The following is a 6,031-nucleotide window of genomic DNA, read 5'->3' on the forward strand; positions in this document are numbered from 1 at the left end:
GACGACCGAGGATGAGATGGCTGGATGGCATCACGGACTCGATGGAGGTGAGTCTGAGTGAACTCTGGGAGTTGGTGATGGACAGGGAGGCCTGGCGTGCTGCGATTCATGGGGTTGCAAAGAGTCGGACACGACTGAGCGACTGAACTGAACTGAACTGAACTGAAAGTATAAAAAGGTAAACTCATACACGAATTTTTATAGCTGGATAAGCTGATAGAGCAGATACAGTAAAATGTTAAAAACTGCTGAATTTTGACATTTCAACAATGGTTGAATCAAAGAGTTTGATCGACTACTCTGTGTGTATACTTGCCATGAAATAAAAGCTGGTGAAAAGCATGTGAGGAGCATTTTAAATAGGCTTTCCCATCTTGCCGTCCTTTAGAACTTAGCGTGGATAAATGCCTGAATGGAAACTGATTATCCCATTCAAATGCTAATACACACAGTTTATTTTCTTAATAGCAGGGGGAAAGCATGACTGTACACCATCCTAATTCAAGCTCAAGTGCGAGCATCTTCTCAGCAATTCTGTCTTTTGTGGTGATACAATATAAAATCCACGACAGCATATATTAGATCATCTGGTCAAAACATTTGATGTCAATTCAACACAGTAATGAAAAATCTGAACTTGGGCTGCAGTGAGCTGGCCTTTCCTCCCCCAGGTCCTCGGGAGCTGAGGGTATGGAGGTGAAGGGCCCGGCCAGCCTTCCCTCTGTCACCCCAAGCTCTTCCCACACTCGGCTCCATCCAAGTCAACAACTAGGACCTGGGCCCCTCTGGGAAACACAGAGAAGAAAAGGAGAAGCTTATGGATAATTACTTCAATAGCACTTTGGGACCTGTTTCATTCTGCATTTCAAAACCTTGCTGGCTCTCTTTCTTGTGGCTGAGTAATATTCCATTGTGTACACACAGTTTTATCCACTCTTCTGCTGGTGGACATTTAGGTTGCTTCCATGTCTTGGCCATTGTAAACAGTGCTGCAATGAACATTAGGGCGCGTGTGCCCTTTTCGATGGTGTTTTTCTCTGGATATATGCCCAGGAGTGGAACTGCCGTATCGTGGTAGTTCTGCTTTTCTTTTTTTAAAGAACCTCCATACCGTTTTCCATAGTGGCCGCACCGATTTACATTCCCATAACAGTGTAGGAAGTTTCCCTTCTCTCCACACCACCTCCAGCATTTATTATTAGAAGATTTTTTGATGATGGCCATTCTGACCACTGTGAGGTGAGACCTCATGGTAGTTTTGATTTGTGTGTCTCTATTAATTAGTGATGTCGAGCATCTTTTCATGTGCTTTTTGGCCATCTATATGTCTTCTTTGGAGAAAGATCTATTTAGATCTTCCACCACCCCTCGCTTTTTTTTTATTGGGTTGTTTTTTTTGTTGTTGCTTGCAGCAACATGGATGGAGCCAGACATCATTGAAGTGAGTGAAGTCAGAGGAAGACAAATATTATATGATATTGCTTATGCATGGAATCTAAAAAGAAAATGGTACAAATGAACTTATTTTCAAAAGAGATGGAGTGACGGATGTAGAAAGCAAACTTATGGTTGCAAGGGGGAAGGGATAAATGGGGAGACTGGGATTAACATACACACACTGTGTGTGGGTATTAGTCGCTCAGTCATGCCTGACTCTGTGACCCCATGGACTATAGCCCACCAGGCTCCTCTGTCCATGGGGTTCTCCAGGCAAGCATGCTGGAGTGGGTTGCCATGCCCTCCTCCAGGGGGTCTTCCCAACCCAGGGATAGAATCTGGATCTCGTTCATTGCAGGGAGATACTTTACCATCTGAGTTACCAGGGAACATATACACACTACTATATAAAATGGAGGACTAGTAAGGACCACAGGGAGCTCTACCCCATCCTCCAATGACCTATATGGGACAAGAATCTAAAGGAGAGTGGGTGGATGTGTATGTATAACCGAGTCACTTTACTGCACACCTAAAGCTAACTCAACATTGTAAATCAACAATACTCCAATAAAAGTCAAGAAAAAACACATGTCTTGCTGGCTCTCCTTTTCTTAACTGGAGTGGCTACAGGTGGGCCTTTCGGGCGAGTACTTTAAAAAGCTGGCTTCACACCAGTTTCTCTCTCCTTCTTGGCTTCTGACTTTTCCTCTGCTGGTTTCTCTTTACCTCCTCATCTTCTCTCAGTCGTGAATCAGACATAGTGTGTAAAAGATAAATATCACGGCCTCCAAATAGTCTCTCTGAAGCCCTTCTGACTAGATTGGAAGGAATAGGGAATGAAATTCTACTCACCTCCCCAAGAAAGGTGGCTGTGACTCCCAGCACCTGAGATTACCTGTAAAAGCCTTTCTCCTATTTCCAGTCTTATTCCTGTTATGTTTGATTTTGGTTCCTTTGCCTCGTGGAAGAGAACAGTGAGCCACGCACAGCAAACCTTACCAGCGAGCACCGCATCGCTGCTGACCAAGCACCTTGCTTTGGAATATGCGCCACAAAAGAGTTTAAGAAAGAAAGAAATTCTCAGAAACTGAGAGAGAACATCCAAGTTTAAAATACTGTTTCCGATGCTCTGAATAAAACATTTATATATATATTTTGTTATTCTCAAAATTCTAAGTGATAGTCCCAGTTCAAGACTTCCCCCTCAATACTGAGGAGGAGAAATAAAACTTCTATTAATACCTGCTTCCTCCTAACCTAGAGGTCAGTTGTTTTAACAGCAAGAGTGATTTACAAGTTCCTATTTTTTTTTGTTCAGCACCACCAATCTTTGAGTTAGTATAAATTCCTCATAGATTTTAATACTGTCTTAGTTTTTTGCTTTGTACATTCCCTGTGTTTCTGATTGATTTAAAATTATTGACCACTATTTTTGAAAATACCTTTATTGACGTATAGTTCACATACCATACAATTAGCCCATTTAAAATGTACAATTCAGTGTTTCCTGGCATAATCACAGAGTCGTGCGATCACCACCATTATCAGTTTTAGAACATTCTTCAGCCTCAGCTTTCAGTTGTCAGCCCCTCCGCAATTCTAACCCTAGGCGACCTCGAGTCTCCCATGTCTCTCTACATTTGTCTACTCCAGACATGCCATATAGATGCAGCCTCATAATATGTAGTCTTCTGTGACTGGCTTTTGACACTTAGCATGTTTCTGAGGTTCGTTCATGTTATAACACGTAATAATACTTCATAATATTCCATTGTTTCGATGTAACTTTTGTTTAGTTCTTGTGTATATTAATGAGCATCTGGGTTGTTTTTCAGTTCAGTTCAGTCACTCAGTTGTGTCCAACTCTTTGCAAACCCATGGACTGCAGCATGCCAGGCTTCCCTGTCCATCACCAACTCCCGGAGCTTGCTCAAGCTCATGTCCATCTAGTCAGTGATGCCATCCAACCATCTCATCCTGTCGCCCCCTTCTCCTCCCACCTTCAATCTTTCCCACCATCAGGGTCTTTTCAAATGAGTCAGTTCTTTGCATCAGGTGGCCAAAGTATTGGAGTTTGAGCTTCAGCATCAGTCCTTCCAATGAATATTCAGGACTGATTTCCTTTAGGATGCACTGGTTGGATCTCCTTGCAGTCCAAGGGACTTTCAAGGGTCTTCTCCAACACAACAGTTCAAAAGCATCGATTTTTCAGCACTCAGCTTTCTTTATGGTCCAACTCTTACATCCATACATGACTACTGGGAAAACCATAGCTTTGACTAGATGGAACTTTGTTGTCAAAGTAATGTCTCTGCTTTTTAATATGCTGTTTAGGTTGGTCATAGCTTTTCTTCCAAGCAGCAAGCATCTTTTAATTTCAAGGCTGCAGTCACCACTTGCAGTGATTTTCAGTTCAGTTCAGTTCATTTCAGTCTCTCAGTCATGTCCAACTCTTTGTGACCCCATGAATCGCAGCACGCCAGGCCTCCCTGTCCATCACCAACTCCCAGAGTTCACTCAGACTCATGTCCATCGAGTCAGTGATGCCATCCAGCCATCTCATCCTCGGTCGTCCCCTTCTCCTCCTGCCCCCAATCCCTCCCAGCATCACAGTCTTTTCCAATGAGTCAACTCTTCGCATGAGGTGGCCAAAGTACTGGAGTTTCAGCTTTAGCATCATTCCTTCCAAAGAAATCTCAGGGCTGATCTCCTTCAGAATGGACTGGTTGGATCTCCTTGCAGTCCAAGGGACTCTCAAGAGTCTTCTCCAACACCACAGTTCAAAAACATCACTTCTTCGGCACTCAGCTTTCTTCACAGTCCAACTCTCGCATCCATACATGACCACTGGAAAAACCATAGCCTTGACTAGACGGACCTTAGTCGGCAAAGTAATGTCTCTGCTTTTCAATATGCTTTCTAGGTTGGTCATAACTTTTCTTCCAAGGAGTAAGTGTCTTTTAATTTCATGGCTGCAGTCACCATCTGCGGTGATTTTGGAGCCCCCAAAAATAAAGACTGTCACTGTTTCCACTGTTTCCCCATCTATTTCCCATGAAGTGATGGGACCAGATCCCATGATCTTCGTTTTCTGAATGTTGAGCTTTAAACCAACTTTTTCACTCTCCTCTTTCACTTTCATCAAGAGGCTTTTTAGCTCCTCTTCACTTTCTGTCATAAGGTTGGTGTCATCGGCATATCTGAGGTTATTGATATTTCTCCTGGCAATCTTGATTCCAGCTTGTGTTTCTTCCAGTCCAGCGTTTCTCATGATGTACTCTGCATAGAAGTTAAACAAGCAGGGTGACAGTATACAGCCTTGACGTACTCCTTTTCCTATTTGGACCCAGTCTATTGTTCCATGTCCAGTTCTAACTGTTGCTTCCTGACCTGTATATAGGTTTCTCCAGAGGCAGGTCAGGTGGTCTGGTATTCCCATCTCTTTTAGAATTTTCCACAGTTTATTGTGATCCAGATGCCATGATCTTAGTTTTCTGAATGTTGAGTTTTATGCCAGCTTTTTCACTCTCTTCTTTCACTTAAGAAGCTCTTTAGTTCTTTTTCGCTTTCTGCCATAAGGGTGGTGTCATCTGCATATCTGAGGTTATTGATATTTCTCCCAGCAATCTTGATTCCAGCTTGTGCTTCATCCAGCCTGGCATTTCACATGATGTACTCTGCATATAAACCAGGGTGACAATATACAACCTTGATATACTCCTTTCCCAATTTTGAAACAGTTGTTCTTACCTTTGGATTATGAGTGACTCTGCTAGGAACATTCACATGTAAGTTTGTGTAGATACGTGTTTTCATTTCTCCTAGGTATTTATCAGTATCTAGGAGGATTGCTGAGTTATCGCAACTCTATGTTTAACCTTCAGAGAAACTGCCAGGGTGTCTTCCAAATTGAGTGCACCGCTTTACATTCCCTTCGGCAGTGTTTGTGGGTCTCCATTTTCCACATCCTTAAGAACTCCTGTTATTATCTGACTTTATCACCATCCCAGTTTGTGTGAAGTAATGTCTCATGATGATTTTTATTTCAATTTACTTAATACTTAGGTCAGCTGATGCAAAGAGCCAACTCATTAGAAAAGACCCTGTTGCTGGGAAAGATTGAGGGCAGGAGGAGAATGGGGTGATAGAGGATGAGATGGCTGGATGGCATCGCTGACTCAATGGACATGAGTTTGAGCAAACTCCAAGAGTTAGTGAAGGACAGGGAAGCCTGGCATGCTGCAGTCCATGGGTCACAGAGTCAGGCATGACTGAGCGACTGAACAATAACGAAATGATTAACGATGTCAGACATCTTTCAGCGTGCTTACTGGCCATTCATACATCTTCTTCAGACAAGTATCTATTTAGATCCTGTTTTCATTTTTAAATTGGATTATTTGCCTTGTTCTTTTGAGTTGTAAGAGTTATTTATATATTCTAAATATAAGCTCATTATCAGATATATGATTTGTAACTATTTTCTCCCATTTTGTCTGCTATGCTTTCATTTTTTTTCTTTTCTCTGAAGCATGAATGTTTGTAATTTTGACTAAGTCCAGTTGATCTATTTTTTTCTTTTCTTTCTTGT

This window comes from Oryx dammah, unplaced genomic scaffold, assembly GCF_014754425.2.
Source record: "Oryx dammah isolate SB20612 unplaced genomic scaffold, SCBI_Odam_1.1 HiC_scaffold_21, whole genome shotgun sequence".
Taxonomy (NCBI): Eukaryota; Metazoa; Chordata; class Mammalia; order Artiodactyla; family Bovidae; genus Oryx; species Oryx dammah.